The sequence below is a fragment of the Stegostoma tigrinum genome, chromosome 15 (genome assembly GCF_030684315.1).
Source record: "Stegostoma tigrinum isolate sSteTig4 chromosome 15, sSteTig4.hap1, whole genome shotgun sequence".
In the NCBI taxonomy this organism is placed as follows: Eukaryota; Metazoa; Chordata; class Chondrichthyes; order Orectolobiformes; family Stegostomatidae; genus Stegostoma; species Stegostoma tigrinum.
The window spans coordinates 9635769-9663365 of record NC_081368.1 but is presented as its reverse complement, the minus strand read 5'-3'; positions in this window follow the sequence as shown (position 1 = coordinate 9663365).

Here is a 27597-nt window from a genome sequence, read left to right as displayed (position 1 = left end):
TTTTCACCCCTGAAGATAGTTAATGTGTATTGTGAGTAGGTGATACATTAACTGTTGTGATCACTAACTCCATTTCAGCAAAGAGGGCTCACTGAAGATGCTCAAAATGATGGATGAAAATGGTGCCAGAGATAATGGGAACTGCAGATGCTGGAGAATCCAAGATAACAAATTGTGGAGCTGGATGAACACAGCAGGCCAAGCAGCATCTTAGGAGCACAAAACCTGCAATGGATTTCACTGGCAGAAGGGTCAGTAAACAGAGCACCCAGATTCAAACAAGACACTCTAGTGCCAGGGGTTTGGATGGGGTGCTGTTGGAGTTTACAAAGATAGGAATGGGGAGACCATGGGGGAATTTGGAAGATCATAAGATACAGGAGCAGAATTAGACTACTCAGTCTATCAAATCTGTTCTGCCATTCGTTTCTTAATTCCATTCTCCAACCTTCTCCCTGTAACCCTTACTAATCAAGAACTTATCTATCTCTGCCTTACATATGCTCAACAGCTTCCACAGTCCTCTGCAGCAATGAGATCTATGGATTAACCAGCCTTGGGCTGAAGAAATTCAACCTCATCTCAGTTCTAAAGTCATCCCTTCACTCTGAGGCTGTGCTGTTGAATCCCAGTCTCTCCTACTAGTGGAAATGTCTTCTCCGCATCCACACGTTCCAGGGTTCTCAATATTCTGTAAGTTCAAAGAAATTCCCCCTCATCATTCTAAACTGGATTGAATCCAGACCCAGAGTCCTCAATCGCTCCTCATACGACAAACTCTACTTCTCTGGAATCATTCTTATGCGCTTCTTCTGGACCCTAACCAAGACCAACGAATCCTTTCTTAGATACAGGGCTCAAAACTGATCACAATTTTCCAGGTGTGGAAGGGAAAACAGTTGTAAAATGTTGACATTGCTAAAAGAGACTAGTAAAGGCCAATACTTCTAGAAAAGACAAATTACGATTTCCCTCAATGAATAGCATCTTGATCCAAAGAAATAAGGTTTTCATATTGTAACTTAGAGCCAATAAAAGTTCTGGGCAACCTTATTATGATTGACCGTGTAAGGGGGAACTGAAAACATGTTCCATTGAGGCACACATTGTAAACAAACACTAATTTACTCCAACCATCTCAATCCAAATCCTGATTAATTTTCATATTCACACAGAAGCAACATCAGTTTCTCACTGAACTCCAAAAATTAATGTTAAAAAGTCGCAGAAGAAGCATTGTTAATGTTTCTTCTCCTCATAGGTGATTCCATTGCAGACTTGTCAGGAACTTTAGAATGGGGATGTGAGATAAAAGTTCATTGGTACAGATGAACAATTCACAGTCACCTGAAGAGAGACATGGCAGTAACTGAGGGAATGAAGGAATGAAATGCTTTTTTGATGACTATTCTGTAGAATGTCTCTTGGAAGTTTTACTCCAGTCAATTAGAGTGGGTTAATGCTACAAATGTTATGAGAAATGCTGAATTAAACCTTTTCACTGGCAATGAAAATAATCTTCGAAAAGGAATTGTTACTTGACAGGCTAATGATTAAAAAAATCTATAGAAAGAATTGACTAGGCGGGTAGAGTCAATTACACAAAAATGGTGGGGGCAATGCTGATCATTTTTCCTTTCTTTCACATGTTGCCTCATCCACAATGTCAACTGAATCTATAATGATTGTAACAAGGTCAGCCAGCTGAATGTCATGGGGTATGAGCTCCCGATTGAGACTATTAACCTGGCCCAATTGGGGAGATCTGGCTGACAGATAAGGAGTGTCAGACATCCTGTTCACTCTGAGATCTGGCTCTGAAGGAGCTGGCTTAGTGTCAAGGTATCTCCATGTGTACATAAAGGGTCACTTGGTGATGGGATACTGGCCTCTGTGCAGTTATTTCAGAATCTATTAGATAAAAGGAAGTAATCACTTGCTTGGGCACAAGACCTTGAATTTCAGAAACTATTGCTTGGCTTCATGCCAAATTGCAAAATGGGGCCCTTATTTTAAAGAGAAACAGTCCGCTGATGAAGATCTTGTGTGTCAGTTTTAAATCCATTGCGCAGTCAGTGGTCACGCTTCCAGCATAATTTGAGGATCTCTTGAAACACAAAGCACGTGCTAATCTACCTGGAAAAGATGGTCAAGCCTAGCCATGTTTTCATTCAAGGTAATGGAGTGAATTCTTCCATGAATGGATCTTTACATGTAAATTGGCTGCCAAGTTAGTTAAACTGCAGGCATATTTGGTGTGAAGTGTTTTTTTTAAACACTCTAAAGTTCTGAAAAGCATTACAAAGTCAAAAGTCCCTTATTCTTTTCTTATACATACAGATAGGTGTACTAACAATTAACAACACATATTAGTGAACAAAAAAACATATAAAACAACTCAAACTGCAAACATACTATTCTTTCTGCCTTATAATGGAAAAGTTAAATAATTATATAAAACAAAGCTACCACAGTCTTATCAGCCCATAGGGCAGCTCTTTCATTAGGAGAGAGATGATTGGTGGCGGTTTAACCTGAGGGTCACCATATCTCAGACAAAGGGAGAGGTTGAGAAGGCATAAGAAAATAAGAAATACGAGCAGGAGTAGACCATCTGGCCCTTCAAGCCTGCTTCATCATTCAATAAGATCATGGCAGATCTTTTCATGGCCTCAGTTCCACCTACCCATCCTCACACTATAACTTCCAGTTCTTTTACTATTCAAAAAATTATCCATCTTAGCTTTAAAAACATCCAATGAGGAAGCTCAACTGCTGCACTGGGCAGGGAATTCCACAGATTCACAGGCCTTTGGGTGAAGAAGTTCCTTCTCAGTTCAGTCCAAAATCTGCTTCCCCTTATTTTGAGGCTATGCTCTTTTGTTCTAGTTTCACCCGCTATTTGAACCAATCTACCTGCTTCTATCTTATCTATTCCCTTCATAATTTTGTATGTTCTGATAAGATCTCCTGCATTCTTCTAAATTCCAATGACTATAATCCCTGTCTATTCAGCCTTCCTGTATAATCCAACCCTCGAAACTCTGGAATCAACTAAGTGAATCGCCTCTTCACCCCCTCAAATGCCAGTCCATCCTTTCTCAAGTAAGGAGACCAGAACTGTATGCAGTACTCCAGGTGTGGTCTCACCAGGACCCTATACAGCTGCAACATAACCTCCCTGTTTTTAAACTCAATTCCTCTAACAATGAAGGACAACATTCCATTTGCGTTCTACATTACCTGTTGCACCTGCAAACCAACTTTCTGTGATTCATGCACAAGGACGCCCAGGTTCCTCTGCACAGCAGCATCCTGCAATATTTTACCATTCAAGTAATAGACCTTTTAACTGTTAGGATAGTCAGTCCTTCATGGTATCTTCAGGCCATGTGAGAATTCAACCCATGCTGTTCAGAGGGAGGGTCACTCGACTCAAAACATTAATTCTGATTTCTTACCACAGATGCTGCCAGACCTGCTGAGTTTTTCCAGAAATTTCTGTTTTTGTTGTTCATATTGCTGGCATCACTCTACATCATTTGCCAGATGTCTTGCTAGCTGAGAACAGACCTCCAGTAGGCTCTGGCAACACACACACAAGAAGCACATGCAGACGAACATAATTACTTTATGATTGTTAGAAACTTCACTCTCATGGTATCTCTCTGAGAATGTGCCTTGGTCTTCAGAAATTCCAACGGCCCCAGTTATAACAGCAGCTTCCCGCAGAGACAGTATTATCTCCACTGAGATTATAATCCAAAAACAGGATATTACCCACCATCATAATATGACCAATTAGACAATTTGCTGAGGCGCTAGCAGGCAGGTAAATATTGGTCAAAAACAAGCAGATTACAGCAGCAAAAACTTGGCAAAGATGCCATTTTTATCGAAGGCCATAGCAGCAGAGATACGGATAGCACAGCTGAGAGAGGGAATTCTAGGACATCACACAGTGATCCCACATCTCCCACCTTTGGTGCACCCATGACCCAGATGTGGCTTGGTTTCCCAAGTCACACTGAGAATTTGATATAGCAGCCATTCCTAAAACGCATTGCATTGCTACACAGCAAGTGTAGGCTGAATTTTGATCAAAGTTGGGATTCGGAACATGCTTTTGTTTTGTCATATTAATTATTTAGCCATCACTAAGGTTTGTGAGATACATTGATTCGGAAAATTACAGAAACTGAGAGTATGTCTCTGAGACATTTGTTTTGCCTTGCTGTGTCTACAGAAGGCACAAAACATTACGTGAGCACCAGTGGCTGAAACCCCATACTTAGATAGAGGTTAGAAGTGCAGAGAGTAAGGTTCTCAGCCGCAAAGTTTTCAAAGTCTGGGTGAGGGGAGATCTCAATGGTATAAAAATGATACAAACAGTAACAATACACAATTGAGTGCCTTCAAGACAGAGATATGTAGGTCCTTGAATAGTAAGGGAATCAAGGGTTACAGGGAGAAGGCAGGAGAATGGGCTTGGGAAACATATCAGCCATGATTGAAAGGAGGAGCAGACTCAATACACCGAATGATCTAATTCTGCTTCTATAATTTACGATCTTACATTTGAAATACATTGAGAAAGAGATCTACAGATTTAACCATTGTTTAACATTATCAAGAATGCAGAACTAATTTTATCAATGTAAGGTCTTGCTATGTTTTCTCTACTCATGATCTGTCGGCATATGAATGATGTGCAAATTATTCATTGATCCTTACTTTCAGCAAGAAACATGCACAGGTCCAAAATAGGGATGTAACACCAGCCAGCTTGAGGTCTAATTCTTAATTTACAAACTTTGAGGTTACACTTTCTAATTTACGATCCAACTCCTCACAATCTTTATGCAGAACCTCCTTCCTAGTTCTACCTGAGTAATTGGTATATACCTTATTAACTTCACCACTTATTTTAACACTATTTGATAGAAAATTTAATAGACATTACCAGGGATTCAACAAATTTTCTCTGTAGTAAAGCAAGATCCAATTCCAATTAGCTGCAATGAATCTAACTCTATCTCTAACTGAGATTGTAGACTTGCTCTACAAGCAGGTGTGTTCGGTTGCAGACATTTTGTCACCCTGCAGGACAACATCGTCAGGGAGCCTCTGATGAAGCGTTGGTGTTCTGTCCCGCTTGTTATTTATATGCTTCGGTTTGCTGGGGTGGTTGGTGTCACTTCTGGTTTTGTTTCTCAGTGACTCATATATATGGTCTGGTCCAATGTGTTCAATGATGGAGTTCCAGTTGGAATGCCAGGCCATGAGGAATTCCCTGGCATGTCTCTGTTTGGATTGTGCTATTATGGATGCGTTGTCCCAGTCGAATTCATGCCCTTCTTTATCTGTGTGTGTTGAGACCAGTGAGTACTGGTTGTGTCTCTTGGTGGCTAGTTGGTGTTCATGTATCCTTATTGTCAGTTTTCTTCCATTTTGACCTGTGTAATGTTTCTCACTGTCCTTCCATGGTATTTTGTCGACAGCTATTAATGAACATCCAGGCTGCTACACCATCAACCAATGAAACCAACATAATATACAAAATACCACACAAGGATTGTGAGAAATATTACATAGCCCAAACAGGAAGAAAACTGACACCAACCAGCCACCAAGAGACATGATCAATTCTGACTGGTCTCAATGTACACAGACAAAGAAGTTTACGAATTCGACTGGGACAACACATCCATAATAGCACAAGCCAATCAGAGGCACGCCAGAGACTTCCTGTAGGCCTGACATTCCAACCAGAACTCCATCAACAAACACATTGAACTGGATCCACTATATAAACCACTGATGCCAACCACCCCAACAAACCAAAGCATATAAATAACAAACAGTACAGAACACCAACGCTTCACCGGGGGTGTACTGACCATGTGAACAAGCAGGCTGATGAAACATCAGCAATCCAACACACCAGCTCGGTGAGCAAGTCTACAACCTCATCCACAACCCGAGCTACAAATCTTCTCAAAACCTCTGTTCCTAACTGTCTGCAACAGTGTCATTTTCTTACCTACTCCTCTGCGTGATACTGACTGCCCGTTGCAAAGCACTCCTCTTACTTGCTCCCTGTAATGCAAGAGTCCTTCGTGTGAGAATGGCTTTGCCCTTACACAGTTTGTGGTGTAGCTTGCTATGCTTCTCTTGAAGCACTCCTGCTATTTGCAGTCCTCTTCCCGAAGAGTCAAACACACATGCCCCCTTTGCCACTTGATAAATCAATAGTTAGCCCTCTAAGGGGAATAAGTGGGGCTCTCTTTGGAGCCCAGCTGGATACGAGAAATGTAGAAATTGAGAAATTCGGAACTGAGCCAGCTTGCTACAGCAGAGCCGTAATCTAATACCAGTGCTAGGCAGATCTGCAGTACTTCAGTACTCTGTTGATGATTGACCTGACAAGCCTGACTCATTAATGGGATATGGAGAATGGAGCTGTCACAGGAGACGGCTGGGGCTCTCTCTCTCAGTTACACAGAACCCTAATAGTCAAAACCTTAACGAGTGGAATGACCCTTCCTTAACAGCATTCTGTGCTCGTAAGTTTTGCCTGGTTACATTCAAGCAGTACCCTGTGTACAACAGAAGTTCTACAAGAAGAATAATTTGCACTTATAAAGCACCTTTCATGACCTTAGGATATACCAAAGCATTTTCCAACCAATAAAGTACATTTTTTTACTTGAAGTACGCTTACTTGTAATGTGCGAAACGTGGCAGCTAACTTATGCGCTGTAAGGTCTCACAGGAAGCTATTACATAATGATCAAAATCTGCTTTTTAAAGACTCTAATTGAGATATAAATATTGACCAGCACGCTGGGCAGAACTCCTCTGTCCTTCTTTGAACGATACTATGGGATTATGTCCTTTATGTCCACCATCACATTCAAAAGGCAAATGAAGGAAAATAATTTTTATACTGTTACAACCAAACATGGCCTAGTGTGACGATGTAAAACAAAGCAGACAAGCAATTTGGTTTCTATCCTCTCGATGCTCTATTCAATGAAGTTGCTGTTGTATATTTCATGTTTTGGAAATCTACAGAGATGACATTCCAGATCCTGTGAATGTAGAAACTTCATTTACAATGTCACATCTCTCAGAACTCTGCTTTGGTTTCCAACCATTTACTTCCAGCACTTTGGGCAGTTATATTTGTTTTTCTCTGAGTCCACAGGCAGGTTTAACCAATCAAACACAGTGATTATCAATAGTAAATTACGGCAGCAGTCATTACGGCAGAAAATTAAGATCCTGTGACAATTTCACAACATCTAGAATTGGAGATATTTAGACAAGGCGTGCTTGGGGATTATTTCTATATTGTAAACCTAACAAACAACTATTTTGCTGAAACCACATGTCAATTTAATTTGCTAGGCGTTGTCTGCACTCTTTTCATTTCTTACCAGATTCGACAGTTTTCTAACCACTACAGCAATAACAATATTGATTCAACATTGTAACGTGAAATTCAGCTCTGTGAATGGAAGCATTAAGTTATATCTAACAATTAATGAACACTTTCTTCACTATAGTGGACAAAGAACATGCTTGACGATATCTTTACTGATATTGCATCCTGTGTATGGAATCTTCAGAGAAATTGATTCCTTCTACATGTTGCAGTTTCGTTGCTATATTTCAACAGGATATAAAGAAAAGTCCTGTTCATGAACGTCAACACTGCAACTGGTCTAACAAGGGCTTCATTAGCACTATACTATTCTGTGTTAAGGTCATATAAAACAGGTTCATTTCTGAAGGGACAGATTGCAAAAAAGTTGTGTTAAACTTGCACAGAACTCTGGCTACTGCACTTGGAGTACCACGCACAATTCTGATCACCATGAGAAAAGGGAGTTATTAAGCCTGGAGAAAGTACACTAAAATACTTAGAAAGACACCAAAGTGGAGAAGTTGTACTGATTAGGTAAGTTTGAATAGGCTGAAGTTCTTTTCTCTTGAAAAAGGTGACTTGATAGAGGTCTTTAAAATTAGTAGAGGGCTTGTCAGGATTGCCAGAGTAGAGCCTGGAGTGGCTGAATCATGAGTGCTGGTCTCTTCTACAGTTGACACAGACGAATAACATTAAACTGAGGTTGGCTGATTTTATTCCCTCCAACAGTGTCTCTTTTCCACCATCCAGTCATTCCTTTTCTTCTCTGCTTGTTTATTATGATTCCTGACTACTTGGCTCGAGACACAATGGTCAGCAAGGAGAACCGCTTATGCATTGACTTTCATTCCAGTTAATTTGATGCCTTGCTTACAGATATTCCTTGAGTCACAAACATGGGTGACCTATTGGTCTAGTGCCAATAACAAGTTCACAGTGAGCATGCCAGCTCTATTCCAACCAGGGGTTCCCTCCACAGTGGAGAGCTTCCATATTTGTCTCTCTGTCTTGCAAGGAAAACATTCCTCTAAGGCAGCAAAAGCAGAAGCTTTACAGTCTGTTTTCTTGGTTTATCATGTCTCATTCCTGTAAAAGAGGGTGTTAATATCATTCTAGGGCAAGCAGCATCAGGGTAGCAGGAAAGCTGATGTTTCGGGTCGAGACCCTTCTTCAGAATTGGGAGAGGGGAAGGGGGTTCTGAAATAAATAGGGAGAGAGTGGGACGCGTATAGAAGATGGATAAAGGAGAAGACACGTGGACAGGAGATAGGCAGGTCAAAGAGGCGGAGTTGGAGCCAGTGAAGTGAATGTAGACGGCGAGTTGGGGGGGGGATAGGTCGGCCCAGGGAGGACGAAGAGGTCAAGGAGGCGGGGTGAGGTTGGTAACTAGGAGATGGAGGTGGGACTTGAGGTGGGAGGAATGGTTAGGGAGGCAGAGACTAGCTGGTCTGGTTTTGGGATGCGGTCAGGGAGGGGAGATTTTGAAGGTTATGAAATCCACATTGATATCCTTGGGCTGCAGGGTTCCCAAGTGAAATATGAGATGCTGTTTCTGCAGCTCTCCAGTGGCTTCATTGTGGCACTGCAGGAGGCCCAGGATGGACATGTTGTCCAAGGAGTGGGAGGGGGAGTTGAAATGGCTCACGACTGGGAGGTGCAGTTGTTTATTGCGAACTGAGCATAGGTGTTCCGCAAAGTGATCCCCAAGTGTCCGCTTGGTTTCCCGATGTAGATGAGGCCACAACAGGAACAGCAGATACAGTATATCACATTAGCAGATGTGCATTGTGACCATCTATTTGATGTGGAAGGTCTTCTTTGGGCCTGGGATGGGGGTGAGGGGGGAGGTGTAGGAACAGGTGTAGCACTTGCTTCCATTACAGGGAAAAGTACCAGGGGTGGTGGGACTGGAGGAGAGCGTACAGAGGACACAGACAAAGTGGGTGTCATGGGTACCCCCATGGGCCCAAGCTATGCCTGCCTCTTTGTAGGATATGTGGAACAATCCCTCTTCCAAAGCTACACTGGCCCTAAACCCCATCTCTTCCTCAGTTACATTGATGACTGTATCGGCGCCGCCTCTTGCTCCCACGAGGAGCTCGAACAGTTCATCCACTTCACCAACACCTTCCACCCCAACCTCAACTTCACCTGGACCATCTCTGATACCTCTCTCTCTCCTTCTTGGACCTCTCTGTCTCCATTTCTGGCATCCACCTGGAAACCAATATCCATTTCAAACCCACCGACTCCCACAGTTACCTAGAATACACCTCCTCCCACCTACCTTCCTGCAAAAAGGCCATCCCCTATTCCCAATTCCTCCGCCTCCGCCGCATCTGCTCCCGAGATGAGGTATTCCACCCCCAGGCATCCCAGATGTTCTCTTTTTTCAAGGACCGCAACTTCCCCTACACAGTGGTCGAAAATGCCCTTGAACGTGTCGCCCACATTTCCCACAAATCATCCCTTACAACCCCTAACCTCAATAACAGCCAAAACAGAATCCCCCCTCATCTTTATGTACCACACCACCAACCTTCGAATCCAACGCATATTCGTCCACTGACCCCACAATCTGACCCCACTACCAAAGACATTTTTCCCTCCCTACCCTTATCTGCTTTCTGGAGTGACCACTCTCTCCGTGGATCTCTTGTCCGCTCCACACTCCCCTCCAGCCCTACCACCCCTGGCACTTTTCCCTGCAACCGAAGCAGGTGCTACACCGGTCCCTACACCTCCTCCCTCACCTCCATCCCAGGCCCTCAGAAGACCTTCCGCATCATACAGATGTTCACCTGCAGATCCATTAATGTGGTATACTGCATCTTCTGTTCCCATTGTAGCCTCATCTACATCGGGGAAACCAAGCGGAGGCTTGGGGACCGCTTTGCGGAACACCTATGCACAGTTCGCAACAAACAACTACACCTTCCAGTCGCAAACCAGTTCAACTCCCCCTCCCACTCCTTGCACGACATGTCCATCCTGGGCGTCCTGCAGTGCCACAATGAAGCCCTGGAAAGCTGCAGGAACAGCAACTCATATTCCGCTTGGGAACACTTCAGCCCAAGGGTATTAATGTGGACTTCACAAGCTTCAAAATCTCCCCTCCCCCTACTGCATCCCAAAACTAGGCCAGCTAGTTCCCACCTCCCTAACCATTCCTCTCACCTCAAGCCCCACCCCCATCTCCTAGCTACTAAACTTAATCACCACCCTTGACCTGTCTGTCTTGCCTGGGCCGACCTATCCTCTCCCTAACTCACCACCTACATTCACCTTCACTGGCTCCAACCCCATCTCTTTGACCTGTCTATCTCCTCTCCACCTATCTTCTCCTCTATCCATCATCCATCCGCCTCCCCCTCTCTCCCTATTTATTTAAGAACCCCTTCCCCTCCACCATTTCTGAAGAAGGGTCTAGGCCTGAAACGTCAGCCTACCTGCTCCTCTGATGCTGCTTGGCCTGCTGAGTTCATCCAGCTCTACACCTTGTTATCTCAGATTCTCCAGCATCTGCAGTTCCTACTATCTCTGTTAATATAGTTAGCCTGGAATAGCTGAGCTTTCTATTTCCAGCTTGGTTGAGCTTACACCAGACACAACTATTCACCTTTAAGGCAAGGTGACAGAGACTGCACTTGACATCAAGGCTACATTTGGCCATGCTTGGCATCAAGGGGCCTTGCCAATACTAGAGTCAATGTGATCATAGGGAAACACTCTCCACCGGTTGGAGTCTTACCTGGCACATAGGAAGATGGTTATGGCTGTTGGAGGTCAGTCATCTCAGTTCCAAGATATCTCTGCAGGAGTTCCTCAGGGTAGTGTCTTCACCTTTATCTTTCAATCATCTTCAGCTGCTTCATCAATGATGTCTTCTCTGTCATAAGATCAGAAGTGGGGATGTTTGCTGGTGAATGAACACTGTTCAGCACCATTCATGACTCCTCAGGTACTGAAGCAGTCCATGTGGAAATGTGGCAAGATCTGACTAATATCAAATCTTGGACTCACAAGTGGTAAGGTCCTTTCATGCCAAGCTAATCTCAGGCAATGATCATCTCCAATAAGAGAGAATCTAACCCTTGTCCCTTGCCATTCAATGGCATCATCATCACTAAATCCCTACTACTAACGTCCTGGAGGTAACCATTGAACAGCCTGATTGGGCTAGCCCTATAAATGCAGAGGCTGCAAAAGCAGGTTAGAGGCTCAGAATCTAGCAGTGAGTACTTCCCCTCCTGACTCCCCCAAAGTCTGTCCACCATCTTCAAGGCACAAGTCAGGAATGTGATGGAATGCTCCCCACTTGCTTGGATGGATACATCTCCAATAATACTCAAGAAGCTTGAAACCAGAAAGAAAGGTTTGACTTTTCACCTGCATTTTTAACAACAGATGAGAATCTTACTAGTTCGAAGCAAGAGGCCGATTTTGTGCATTAGCATCTTATCATTGCCAACTCTTAACTCATTTAAATGCAGTTTGCTGTTCTCCTCCCATGAGGCATACAGAAGCTGGGTGATGGCAGTTCCCGACAAGACAGTCAGAGTGGCAGCCTGCCAACTGCAACTTACCACCTACTTCTCTGGAGTTTCACCTTTACCACCAGCCCCCCATATCACTGTGCATACTCCATTGGCAGTGCCCAACTGCACCCACCATAGAGGCTGGCATTAGCCTCACCACATCATCATGGGATAGAAAACTGACAATGAAAGAGAAGGTAGGAATTTATGTACTCCCATTGCGCTGCAAATACAATCTACACGTAAAACAGCATAGAACATAAGAGTGGTTATGAAAAAATATTCTTTCCTCAGAACATTTCAGAATAAATTTGCAGCATAATTCATGATGTTTTACACTTGTAATTTTCTACTCTAGAGAGCTGTGGATTCTTGTGCAGGGTCGAAATTCAAGACTTAGATTCTGATGTTTTTGGACATTTAGTGAGTTGAGGGACGCAGGGAATAGGCACAAGAGCACAGTTTGAAATGGAAGATTACAATGATCTTATTAAATAGTGGAGTGTGTTTGAGGAGCGAAATGCCTATTTCTTCTGTTTATATTTGGTGAGTGATAATGTTGATGCTAAATTGAGGTAGATTGCAAAATGAAAGTTGCGACCACGCAACTATTACACATTTAAATTACTTAAAATTCGTATAAATATAGAAATGACTCTTTATGGGACATGGAGTGGACTTGGAGGTTTTGGGACCGAACAGGGGCCCATCAATATCTAGGCAAGTTTAAAACATTCACCCTACCAGGGAATATCGCTTGCGTCCCCACCCAATCAAAGTGGGTTCATTTTATGGCAGGATTGTGGTATCCCACTTGGATGTGCTAATGTTCATCAAATGGATGTTCAACTAACAATAACACTTCAGCGTTCCGGCTGGGGTCTGGAGTAACAAAAATTAATGCTTCTTCCGATACATTGAAGGGGCAGCTAGAGGGGCTTGTTTTGGATTTTAGCCCACTGTTTTGTTGTGACATGAGACATGATCAGAACTTTCATCAGGGATATTGCATGTGGTCCCCATTACTAAGTCAAGTGGCATGTTTACTCAATGGTTAGCCTCTCTGTATCTGTGTGCTGGATACTTACAAAGCGGCTGTCAGGGGCTCAATCCCAGCCTTGGGTGTCTGCCCTAGTGTCCAGGGGTGTGTAGGCGAGGTGGATTAGCCAACGGAAATACAAGGATACAGTAAGAGGATGGGTCTGTGTGAGATGTTGCTCATGATGTAGACTCAATGGGCCAAATGGCCTGCTTTCACACTGTAGGGATTCCACGATTCTAAATCAGAAAAAAGACATTACTGAATATGAACAAGCAACGACATGATCTTGGAAACAGAAATTTTATGCTTAGGTGAAAAAAACTGAGCTTTATGTGTGTGGAAGCTTTATAAAATTAATTGTTGAACTCATGAATGAATAGATAAATCTGGTGTAAAACAAGACATTCACTTTGGTAAGGGTTTAAGCTGCATTGTCATTGATGGTGTCAAAGTGACATCTTTTTAAGGCAAAAGACTTACTGACAGTCTGTTGGGGAATGGAGAAGCAGCATATGGCATACTGTTGCTGATGCCAATCCATCAAAGGCAGGTTCTGCCACAAGTGCCACGTACAAAGTGGCTATCAGGGGTCATTGTAGGGAGTCATTCTCGATGCCAGGGCCTATTGTCGAGCCCCTGGTCCCATTGATCGCCGTAGGGAGTGCTCGCTGCCTTACAGGCTCTATCACCATTTTCCTCTGTTGTCAGCCAACGTTCCCCAGGTGTGAACACTGAGGTTTAATGAAAAAAGCATGCTACAAAATAGGAAATGAGGGGTAGAGCTTTTTGACTGAGTGATTTCAGCATGGATTAGCTGGAAATATCACTTCATAACAATGCTTAAATTCAGGACTGAGGAAGCAATGAAGTAGAGAAAATAGATTGAAAGATACGATGAGAAGACATGTCGATGTGTTGAGCCCTGTCTAAGGGGCAGCCTTAATGAGTTCAATAGACTAATCCAGCTCCTGCACATTCTCATGTTCGAATGTGAAAAGAAAATATGAAACGATTTTGGAAATCATTCAAAATGAATGGCAAAGCGTTTTAATAGTAGTTCCCATCCAGTCATTTCTCTGTTGTGGCTTCGACTGAGGAAAAGATTTTATTAATCATTAAGTCTTCGGAACATTTTACTAACTATGCAAAGAGATTATTGAAAGCAGAATTCAGTACATTAGAATATAGCATGTATTGAGCTGCACTAAATTATGAAGGTTTCCAATAAGATCAATTAGAAAAGAAGTTGCTCAATGATCAATAATCAAGTGGACACTTAAAACCATTACGAGAAAGTCGCATTTTTGGAAGGTACTCCACTCATAGAGAACTGAAATGCTTGACTGGACAGAATCCTCACTATTTTTTGAAGAAAAGTATGAAGTAAATGTAAAAGGGTTTAATTCTATGTTTATGTGCTGTACTGGGCTCATGCTTATTGAGTCATGCTTTGCATTTAAAATTTCATGCCTGCACAATAGAATGTGACTGCACTCTACTGGTGAATACCTGTACAGTACAACCTTCAATGCACAGAGCATTGAGAACACATTGAAATGACAGTTGTGATATGTCACTTCGTAAGACAGCTGCAAGGGATGGATGGATGGCTTTGATGTGTCCCACACCCCATTTCAATGTACTCTGTGCATCTCTAAACCTTCCTCTTACACCGAATATCATTTGCTGCTCTTTTGATCATCATGCTTTTGGGTGGATAGTCTGTAGAAACCCATAGGCCTTTGATACCCCGACTGATCAAGAGTCTATGTAATTCAATAAAAACCAAACGAACTGTGGATGCTGTAAATCAAGAACAGAAACAAAGTTGCTGGAAAAGCTCAGCAGGTCTGGCAGCATCTGTGAAGGAGAAAACAGAGTTAACATTTCGGGTCCTGTGACCCTTCCTCAGAACTGAGCAACAACTGATCGTGTTTCTATATATCTCAGCTTTAAATATACACAAAGAAGCTGCCTCCAGAGATTTCTGTGACAAGGAATTCCAAAGACTCTCAACTTTCTGATTGAAGAAATTATTCCTCATCTGTCTTAAACTGACGCCGCTTTATTCATAGAATCCCTACAGTGTGGAAACAGGCCCTTCAGCCCAACAAGTACACACTGACCCACAAAGCAGCCCACCCAGATCCATTCTTCTAAAACCCACACATCTCTGAACTCTACAGGCAATTTAACATGGCCAATCCACCTAGCCCACACATCCTTGGACAGTAGGAGGAATCCAGAGTACCTAGAGGAAACCCCCGCAGACACATAGAACACAGAACATTACAGCACAGTACAGGCCCTTCGGCCCTCAATGTCGTGCCGACCTGTCATACCGATCTCAAGCCCATCTAACCTACACTATTCCATGTACATCCATATGCTTATCCAATGACGACTTAAATGTACCTAAAGTTGGCGAATCTACTACCGTTGCAGGCAAAGCGTTCCATTCCCTTCCGACTCTCTGAGTAAAGAAACTACCTCTGACATCTGTCCTATATCTTTCACCCCTCAATTTAAAGCTATGCCCCCTCGTGTTCGCCATCATCCTAGGAAAAAGGCTCTCCCTATCCACCCTATCTAGCCCTCTGATTATTTTATATGTTTCAATTAAGTCACCTCTCAACCTTCTTCTCTCTCATGAAAACAGCCTCAAGTTCCTCAGCCTTTCCTCGTAAGACCTTCCCTCCATACCAGGCAACATCTTAGTAAATGTCCTCTGCACCCTTTCCAAAGCTTCCACATTCTTCTTATATTGCGATGACCAGAACTGTACACAATACTCCAAGTGCGGCCGCACCAGAGTTTTGTACAGCTTCACCATAACCTCTTGGTTCCGGAACTCGATCCCTCTATTAATCAAAGCTAAAACACTGTATGCCTTCTTAACAGCCCTGCCAACCTGGGTGGCAACTTTCAAGGATCTGTGTTTGTGGACACCGAGATCTCTCTGCTCACCTACACTACTAAGAATCTTACCATTAGCCCTGTACTTTGTCTTCTGGTTACTCCTACCAAAGTGCATCACCTCACACTTCTCTGCATTAAACTCCATTTGCCACCTCTCAGCCCAGCTCTGCAGCTTATCTATGTCACACAGGGAGAATGTTTCCTGTGTGGAATGAAGCCCAGGTGCCTGGTGCTGTGAGGCTGCAGTGTTAACCACTGAGCCATCTTGCCACCTCAAATTCATTGACTTTGCCCTCTGATCATAGATTTATGCGTAAGGGGAACCATCCTCTCAACACTTACCTTGTCAGGCCATTTAAGAAATCTATATTTTTCAAACTTTGCATTCTTCTAAACTCCAGTGAATAGAGTACCAACCAGTTGACCTTCGCTCATAAGACAATTCACTCATTCTGGGGATCATCCTCGTGAACCTTCTCTGAACGACGTCCAATGAAATGATAGCTTTCCTTAAATAAGGAGGCCAAAGCTGTTCACAGTACTCCAACAATACTCCAAATGTGGTCTCATCAGCATCTTGTACAGTTGCAGTAAGACTTCCCTACCCTTACACTCCAACCCCCTTGAATTAAGGGTCAACATTCCTTTAGCCTTCCTGACTACATGCTGCACCTGTGTGCTCACTTTCTGTGTTTTGTGCACAAGTGCCCGTCAAGTCCCTTTGTGTAACAGCTTTCTGTAGTTTTTGGCCACTTAAATAATGTTCTGCTCTTTTATTCTACCTTGTAAATTGAGCAATTTCACATTTTCCTACATTATACTCCACTTGCCATCCTTTTTTGCCCACTTACTCATCCTATCGGTATCTCTCCGTAAACTGTTCGTGGCACCGTTGCAACATCACTTTTAATCTATGTTTGTGTCATCTGCAAATTTGGTTACAGCACATCTGCTTCCATCCTGGGACTGGAGTACCAATAGGAAAGACAATCCAAGGAGCAATTGCCTCAATGTTAAAAGTTATTATCTGTAATGTGTAGTTCTCAGTATGCATTGGGAAGAGATTAATTAGCAGCAGTTATTGCTGGAGGAAAGATTTAAATCTTTAACTTGTAATGCAAAAAGGAGGATTGAAATTCCCCCTTTCTATATTTATATATGAAGATTTTCTGGGGAACTTTGACAGTGGACCATCAGAATATGATGTGAACTTAGACTGTTCCCAGTTTGTATCACTTAACTGATTGAAACCTATTATAGCCTCAAGAAGGGCAGGGTAATGACGTAGTGTTATTACCACTAAACTATTAACCCAGGGACCCAGGCAATGTTCTAGGGACCTGTGTTCAAATCCTGCTATTGAAAATTGTGGAATGTTGAGTCCAATAAGATTCTTAAATAGCCTGGATCATGGAAACATTGATTGTTGGATTAAAAACTCATTTGGTTCACTAAGAGATAATGGGAACTGCAGACGCTGGAGGATCTGGCCCTGGTCTAGGCCTGAAACATCAGCTTTTGTGTTCCTGAGATGCTGCTTGGCCTGCTGTGTTCATCCAGCTCCACACTTTGTTACCTTTGGTTCACTAATATCCTTTAGGAAGGAAATTGCCATCTTTACCTGGTCTGGACTACATTTGACTCCAGAACCACAGCAATGTGGTCAACTATTCTCTGGGCAATTAGGGATGGGCAATAAGAAGCTGGGCCTAGCCGATAAGGTCTTCTTCCTGAGAATGAATAATTTTTAAAAAAGGCAATAACAACTCCAAAATATTGACATGGCTCTCACAGACAGACCCACCCAACAAAAACTCATTGAAACACCCACTGGCACCAGTATGCCAAAGGCGGTTCTGAAAGAATTTTTGGCAATTGAGAAGAGCAAGAACGAAGAACAATACATATTAAAACTGTCTTCACTTACTCCACCCCCTCTGGCAATGTGTTTCAGGCACTCACCACTCTTTGTATGAAAAACCTTCCATGCACATCTCTTTTAACCTTTCCCTCCCTGCACCCTGTCACTTTGTCCCCTAGTAATTGGCCCTTCTGACCTGGGGAAAAGCCTCAGACTTTCCACCCTATCCATGCCATTCACAATATTATAAACTTCTTTCAGGTTGTCCCTCAATTTCCTGCATTCCAGTGAAGGCAAACCCAGTCTACCCTACCTTTCTTCATAGCTAAATCCCCCCATACCCAGGCAACATCCCGGTACATGTTTTCTGTACCATCTCCAAATCTTCTGCATTCTTCTGGGATTGTGGTGACCAGAATTATATGCAATATTCCAAATGTGGCCTAACTAAAGTTCTATAAAGCTGCAGCATAACTTGCCTATCCTTATACTCAATGCCCGTTCCAATGAAGGCAAGAATGTCATAGACCTTTTTTACTATCTTATCTACCTGTGCTGCCACCTTCAGTGATCTGTGGACCTCTTCATATCAATACTTCTATGGGTTCTGCCATTCACTTGTAATTTACACCTGTACCTGACCTTCCAAAACGAATCACCTCACATTTGTCTGGATTTAACTTCATCTGCCATTTTTCTGCCCATGCCTCAAACTGACCTATATCCTGCTGTATCCTCTGACATTCCTCTTCACTATCTACATGTCCATAATCTTTGTATTGACAACAAGCTTACCGATTAGACCGGCTATGTTTTCCTCCAAATCATTCGCTGACAGAAGAAATTTCTTTTTCCTTTTCCAAAGGTGACACTAGGTTCTTACAGAAAGAGTAACAAAGCTACTGAGAAAAATCATGGAGAAACCAAGAACTTTCAGTGACTGTAACATTTGCTGCAACCGACTGCATCTAAGAACCTAGCTAATCAACTTCAGCTTCAAGTTGAAACATTTTACGTCAATGGGGAGAGAGAGAGAAAGAGTGTGTGTGGGGGAGACAGAGTGTGTTTGTGTGTGTGTTTGTGAGTGTGTTTATGTGTTTGAGAGACAGTGTGTGTATGAAAGAGGATCTGTGTGACTCTGTGCGTGTGTGTGTGAATAAGTTCATCAGGCTTAAGTTAATAAGCTTTCCCTCTTAAATTCAAGAAAACTGTGTTGAATTCTCATTGTTCCCAGCAAAACAAATTAATTATACTTTTGATTAGTGACAGGGTTAGCCTCATGCAAAAATATCTTAAGCCTTTTACAAAAATCCAAAAGAACTGCAAATGCTGAAAACAAGAAACCAACACAAAAACCAGAAATAACTGGAAAAACTCAGCAGGTCTGGCAGAGTCTGTGGAGACAACACTGTTCTGAAGGAATAAAAACAAAATTGTTGGAAAAGCCCAGCAGGTCTGGCAGCATCTGTGAAGGGAAAAACAGAGTTAATGTTTTGGGTCCGGTGACCTTTCCTCAGAACCTTCCTCAGCCCCTTCCTATTCTGAAGAAAGTTCACTGGACCAGAAACATTGACTCTGATTTCTCCCCACAGAGAAAATGCAGAAATGCAATGTTCATTTATCATTTGTTTAGTGGTCTCACCTGTTTCAAATGTTTCCCAACCTCACTGATCTCACCTAGGAAATGTTCATCAAGCACAAATGGCTGCAGTTATTTCTCTCTGTCCCATCACTCAGTTCTATCAGTTAAATAGACCTGTCCAGAGATGTCATGACACATTCCTGAAGGAGGTGAAACTTGCATTCAGGCCTCCTGGCTCAGAGGCAGGGGCTAATTGAATGTTGGCCCTTATTACATGGGGTTTGGAGTATATAAGGAATGAAGTCCTATTTTAACTGTACAAGGTGCTGTGAGACCACATCTTGAATACTGTGAGAAGTTTTCATAGAATTCCTACAGTGGGGAAACAGGCCCTTTGGCCTAACACATCCACATTGACCCACAGAGCACCCATTGTCCCTGGCACTGTGAGGCAACAGAGTTAACCACTGAGCCACCATGACACCCCTCATTTTGGCCCCCTTATTTTAGGAATGATATCATTTCTTTGGAATTCAAAGAAAACTCACTAGGCTGATCCCTGTTATGGAGGGATTGGCTTATGAACAAAGGATCAACTGGTTAGGACTCACTGGAGTTGAGAAAAATGAGAGGCGATCTCATTGAAACATATCGGATTCTTGACAGACTTGGTAAGGCAAATGCTGAGAGGCCACTTCCCAAAATGACAGAGTCTAGGAGCAGAGGACATAGTCTCAGAATAAGGGAGCGTTGATTTAAGGCTGCGAGATAAGGAAGAATCTCTCCTCTGAGAGGGTTGTGAGCTTTTGGAACTACTTGCCACAGAGAGCTGTGGGGGTAGAGTCCTTGTGAGTAATTAAGCTGAGATAGATAGATTCTTGGTTCACGGTTACAGGGAAAGGGCTGGAAGACATGAGGCGTGTTGGATCAACTGCGATGCTATTGTTGAGTGGAGCAGGCTTGAGGGGCTGCACAGCTTATTCCTGTTTCTATTTCTTATGGTCTCATGGACCACCAATGCACGACAAGAATCTCGTGTGAATCAATTTGCATCATTGTTGAGGTAGTGTTCAATGCTTTGGAGGTAGCTCTCTGAGGTAAATGGTGATGTTGCTGTGGCCTCAGTGGTCATATGTTAGTGTCCCAGGAAAACACTGGGCCCTGTACAGCTTGGAGTCTCCTGTTTTAGGGGCTTATCATCATGGACATTGTTATAATCATAATATAATAATAGGTCTGGTTTAAGCCTGCATTAATACCTGAAAAACCCACACTAGAACGCACTTTGACAAGGAGAACTCTTGCAGAACTACACCTTGAAATAAACCATGGGCTGGGGTTGGAGGAGTGTTGAGTCAATCAATGCTTGTGGTATCAAACATTGACTGGTGGGAAAGAAGAGCAGAATCATCACTGCATTAGAAAAATCATTTTGAATATCAATGCTGGGATTTTCAATGCACAGAGCTGCCAGGCGAAGAATCGTACCAGACAGAACACAGTTTAGTATCACCACACTGTGAAGGTTCAACTGCATTTCTCTTCCTGGTCCTTTCCATTTCCCCTCATTGTTTAAAAGTCTAATTGCTTAGCAAATACACTCAATGTTGCCCACTTCATTTTGCTTGCCTCTGGTTCCCCAAGCTTGCCTGTTAAGTACATACACATAATTCAAGGAACTGGGGAGTTAACTATTTGAAGCCAGTACACAAGCTGCCCATTGTATTCACAAACTGCATCTAATTTGTAGGACAAGCCGCAAGTCTGGATGTCAATGGCTCTTTTTTAAACCTGCTACATGGTCTGTTCGGCATTACACCTTGTGAAATTGTCAAGGGAGTGAGTAAGGAGGTTTTATTATTACAGCTGGTGAGATAGTTTGACTAATTTTCGACAACCTAGATATATTGGCTATTTTAAAAATTTGCTGAAAGGTTTGCTGGTTTCACAGGATAGCCCCATGTTGAGAAGTGAGTCAATAACCAGACCCACCATCTGTGGTTGGATGGATTCAAATAATAGAAGGATTGTTCACAGGCTTCCCAGAAAATATCCTCTCCTTTGGGATTCTGATAGCTTTGCTATTTTGCAATTTGGACTGGAACCAACTTCAGGAGTGATCAGGTGGACCTGCTAATAGCTGTAGGATCTTGACAGGGCTAAAATGTAAGGTGGCTCAACTTCACCACAAAGGCAAGCTTTTTGAATCAGCAATGGAAACCAATTTATTCTCAAGGCAGAAATTGTGAGAAACACCACAGAGCCAAACAGAGCTGTGTGAATTAGAGAGCACGTGCTTTGTCAGCTTGCACCAGTGTCCTTTCTAAGTGTAAGTTCAGAAGTCACACAACACAAAGTTATAGTTCAACAAGCTATTTGGAATCACAAGCTTTCATTTTTGAAACCACAAAATTTCACTCCAAAAGCTTGTGATTTCAATTAAACCTGCTGGATTATAACCTGGTGTCGTGTGACTTCTCTCTTTGTCCACCCCAGCCCAACACCGGCACCTCCTCATCTTGTCGAAGTGGGTGTGAGATTTGAAATGCTTTGAACAACCAGGAGGATGGATGGAAATGTTTTGGAAGCAGTTTGGGGAAGGTTTACTGGATTAGTGCCTCAAACAGGTGAGATGTCTCATGAGGAAATGTTGGATAGGTGAGGTTTATTGCCACGGTGCAGTGAAAAAAATAAGAGTTGAGTGAAACATGAGAGTTTTTTTAACAGGAAAGGGTTTGGAAAGGGTGTTCCCTCTTGTGGGAGAATTTAGAACTAGGTGTCACTTTCAAATTAAGAGGTCATCACTTTGACACAGAGATGATGAAATATTTTCTCTCGGAGGGCTATGAGTCTTTGGAGCTCTTGCTTAAGGGGTAGTGGAGGCAGTGAAGGTTAGCAAATCTATAAATGTGTATAACATGTCTGAAAATATTAAGGCAGAGTTAGATCGATTCTTACTAAACAAACTAATGAAAGGTGAAAAGGGCTAGACAGGAATGTGGAATAATCAAATCAGCCTAGTTTTTATGGAATGGTGGAACAATCTCAAGGGACCTAATCCCAAATCTTTCATTTTGTACTTTTGGTATTGCATCATGAGTTTGTGTACTTTAAAGACTGGTCAAGGGGAAAGTAAGATCATGGGATAACAAGGTGTAGAGCTGGATGAACACAGCAGCCAAGCATCATCAGAGGAGCAGGAAAGCTGATGTTTTGGGCCCAGACGCTTCTTCAGAAATGGGGGAGGGGAAGGTGGCTCTGAAATAAATAGGGGGAGATGGGGAGGCGGATAGAAGATGGATAGATGAGAAGATAGGTGGAGAGGAGGCAGACAGGTCAAAGAGGTAGGGATGGAACCAGTAAAGGCGAATGTAGGTGGGGAGTTAAGAAGGGGATAGGTCAGTCCAGGGAGGACGAACAGGTCAAGGGGGCGGGATGAGGCCAGTAGGTAGGAGGTGGGGGTGGGACTTGAGTTGGGAGGGGGGGATAGGTGGGAAACAGGACAGGTTATGGGAACGGGGACAACGTGGGCTGGCTTTGGGATGCAGTTGGGGGAGGGGAGATTTCACATTGAGTCCACATTGAGGATTCCCAAGCAGAATATGAGTTGCTCTTCCTGCAACCTTCGGGTGGCATTGTTGTGGCACTGCAGGAGGCCCAGGATGGACATGTCGCCTGAGGAACAGGAGAGAGAGTTGAAATGGTTCGCGACTGCGAAGTGTAGTTGTTTAGTGCGAACCGAGCATAGGTGTTCCGCAAAGCGGTCCCCAAGCCTCCGCTTGGTTTCCCCAATGTTGAGGAGGCCACCACGGGAACAGCAGATACAGAATACCACATTAGCAGATGTGTAGGCGAGGACATGTGCAGGTTCGCAATAAATAAGTTCACCTCCCAGTTGTGAATCATTTTAAGTCCCCCACCCATTCCTTAAATGACATGTACATCCTGGGCCTCCTGCAGTGCCACAATGATGCCACCCGAAGGTTACAGGAACCGCAACTCATATTCCGCTTGGGAACCCTGCAGCCCAATGGTACCAAAGTGGACTTCACAATCTTCTAAATCTCCCCTTCCCCTACCACGTCCCAAAACCAGCCCCGCTCATCCCCACCTCCCTAACCTGCCCTTCCTCCCACCTATCCCCTCCTCCCAACTCAAGCCCCGCCCCACCTCCTACCTACTAGCCTCATCCCACCCCCTTGACCTGTCTGTCCTCCCTGGGCTGACCTATCCCGTCCTTAACTCTCCACCTACATTTACCTTTACTGGTTCCATCCCCACCTCTTTGACCTGTCTGTCTTCTCTCCACCTATCTTCTCCTCTATCTATCTTCTATCCACCCTCCCCTCTCTCCCTACTTACTTCAGAGTCCCCCTCCCCTCCCCCATTTCTGAAGAAGGGTCTAAGCCTGAAACAGCAGCTTTCCTGCTCCTCTATGCTACTTGGCCTGCTGTGTTCATCCAGCTCTACACCTTGTTATCTCCGATTCTCCAGCATCTGCAGTTCCTACTAACTCTGAAGCAAAATCGTTGTCTGATTTTGGGCTAAGATTTGTAAGTGATAATGCTTATTATACATTGTACTAAACATATGGCAAATATAGATATACCAGCCTCTGTGTTCTAGTTACAGTACAGAAAGACTGATCTGTCTTCTTTGGGTGTTCACATCCATGCACTCTATATTTCTTCCCGAGGTTCTCACTCTTATGTTGCCGCCTGAGTGGTCATTATTGTTTGTTTTAAATCCACCTACACTGTGGCTTTTATAACCAGTGATGTGCAACTCTGTGATATCGTTGCAAGGTTGCTCCAGGGTCCTGAAGCAATTACGCACCACCGCTCCCCAAGCCATTTTCCCCTCACTTGAAAATTAGTTAACCATTATATACATTCTGAAATGAGTTATTTAGATTACTCCTTCTTACAACATTTACTGTAAACGTTGCCCTTATCTCCCTTAGCTCCTCCCCAAGTCTTTGATGTAATTTATTTGTGTTAATCGGTGAATTTGAAGAGTCTGTAACAAGGTATTGAAACAATTGTGGAAAAGTTGCTAACAGTTTGAATCAGTTGTAGTTAGTTATGGGTTCAATTTTCAGTCATATTGTCAATAATATCACAGGCAAATGAGAACCACAGACAAACAAACTGGATCAGAAAGAACACATACAGATTGTGTGGTTCCAACGCAAACAGCCTAGACTATCATTAGGATAGCACCGAGCCTAGGTAAGATATAGACAGAGCCTGTGTAAACTATGGGAAAACCGTAGATAATGAAAGACACCTGGAAGAAGAGACAGGAAATTATAATATGTGATTTAATATTTTGTGTAAAGCTGGGAGATTTCTGTAACCAAACAGAAGTTGGTTTTACATTTCATGGTGACAGGGCTAGCACTTCTTATGAACATGTGAAAGTAAGTTATTGTGAACCTGTTTCTTGAGTTTCCTATCAATTTGTCAAATTGTGAGACAATAATTGGCGATCTTGCTTATTGCCTGCTGGCTTACATTAGATTAGATATTCAATCAGTCCGACTGTAGAAACCAATGGCAACATAACTGCAGGAATGTATGAGAATTATGAGATGTGAATATGTTTTCTATTCCACTATTAACATTGGATACCAGGGTTAGCTTCCCCTGGAAACAATGAAACAGCCCATTCACACATTGCCATCCTTCACATAAACAATTTTATTCCTTAGCAACATGGACTTATTCTTCAATGTTCCATTCCAATGCATAAATATACTTGCTAGAATTGATTTGATTTGTTGGTTGGTGTTCAGACACTAGCCTATCCTTTGGCAATCACTTGCTAAAGAGTATGATTGTTCACCTCGGAAATTTCATGTCACTGGTCATGGGTTCTGTTGGATCTTGTGTGGCTAAATTCCAGAGGCTAAATTGAGCCCAATTCTAGAGGTACATGTCTGAACAGAGGTTCGCCAGGCGTTTCTGGGAGCTGGAATCAGTCCTTGGTTTTGACATCACAAACATTTCTTTCTCTGGTTCCCTTACCATGCTCTCTCTTACCAAAAGATATTCCAAAAGAGATGTGTCTCTTCAAACAGGAGCATCCTGCAAGTTGGTTTCCTCTGATTGAGGGTTTCCCATGTGTGGACATTTATGTTTCAATTCTTGAGAGAAACCTAAGGGAGTCTTTGAAATGCGTCTTTTGTCCTCCACATGTTTGAGAGCCTTTATTGAGCTAAGCGAACATGATTTACTTTGGCAGTCGGAACTCAGGCGTCCTAAACATGTGGCTGGCCCAGTGGAGTTGCTTTTGGATAGTCACGGCTTTGTTCCTGGTATTATTGCCTGCTTCAAGGATGCTGATATTAGTACACATGCCGTCCCAACTAATGTAGAAAATCCATCTCAAACAACTTTGATGTTAATTTGATATAGTATCTATACATCGTCCACATTTCACAACCATACAGAGTCAATGGCACATTATTGAAAAATAACATATTTATTGCAATGAGTACATTGTTGGTGTAAGGCTGAACAATTTTGCCCTTGCTGTTTGATTTTGGAACCACACTCTAGTATCTGACTTTTTAAAATTTGTTATTGGAATGCGCGTGCCACTGCTTTGACTCTTATTACCCATCCCTAGTCAACCTTGAGATGTTGGTGAGTCGCCTTCCCGAATCACTGCAGTTCTTGTAGTATCAATGCACCCAGGGTGTTGTTATGGAGGGAATGAGTTTCAGAATTTTGACTCAGTAATGGTAAAGGAACGGCGATATATTTCTAAATCATGGGGAGTGGCTCAACGAGTACTTGCAGATGGTGGTGTTCCCATGTTTATGCTGTCTGTGTCTTTCTAGATTTTGCTTGATTTGACTTATTATTGTCATGTGTACCTAAGTACAGTGAAAAGTTTTGTTTTGTATGCAGATCATACCATACAAAGATCATAGGATGATTGAACAGAATGAGGAATGCAAAGTTACGGCTGCAAAGAATTACAAGAAAATTTCTTTCTTCTGCTTTTTTGCTTCCTTTTTTGCATGATTTTTGGAAGCTTATACTTGATAAATTTTGTTAAATCCGTTGCTTCTAACCTTTTCGTACAGTAAATAATCCATACTTTTAAAAAAAACTTAATTAGTTTACTGTCATAATTCTTAACTATGTTCCTCAGCCTCTTCATTTTTCAGGTGAAAACAAAAGTTTCTAAATCGCTTCCCTTCAGGAATCACATTTGCTCGGGGTGTCCATGAATCAGATTACTTTCTTGGGTCCATTATTCACGTTTCTCTCTTCAAATGGGGGCTAGTGGATTCTTACTGTTCTCTCTTATTTTTTAAAAGATCACTTTCCCTGTTTCTAACAGTAAAAAGATTTTTTGAGATTTTCATTTTCTAGTGTTCTTTTTTATATTTATTCATGGGATGAGGGTGTCGATGGCTGGGTCAGCATTTATTGCCCATCCCTAATTACGCAGAGGGCAGTTAAGAGTCAGCCACATTGCTGTGGGTCTGGAGTCACCTGTAGGCCTGACCAGGTAAGGATGGCATTTTGCTTCCCTGAACAGTATTAGTGAACCAGATGGGCTTTTCTGACAATCAACAATGAATTCACAGTCATCATTAGATCTTTAATTCCAGATATTTATTGAATTCAAATTCCACCAGCTGCCATGGCAGGAATCGAACCTGGGTCCCCTAACATTATCTGGAAGCGATTCAGTTGTGTTTCCTTCACAGTAGCTGATCAGATTCGTGGCCATTTTTTGTTTCTGACTACAAGCTGTTCTTCAAATTGTACTGATGATTTTTTTTTTGAACACTTCTCCAAATGATCACAAATCTGTTACTTGAGTTTCACTGCTGCCACTATTTCCTAGCAGTGCGCCCCACTATTGCCACCATCTTTTAACATTCTGTTTGTTGTTGTACTATGAATTTGGATTCTTTACAGACTGAGGATTAAGCAAAGTCCAGTGCTGTGTTCAGGATTTCACATAGAAGTAACACTATTTCATATATTAATGATAAATACTTCCTTATATGATAATCATAGACATATGGCTTGGTTTACATATACATTACGTAAGGGCTAATCTTTCTCCATTTGTCCCAGTCCACGTGTTCTCTCTCTGTTTATTCTGGCTATTCTCCAGTCCTGAGGAACCTTGCCTGAGGCCAAAGAGGATGCAATGATATCTGTTAAGGCTCTGGTTATTTCCTCCCTTGCCTCT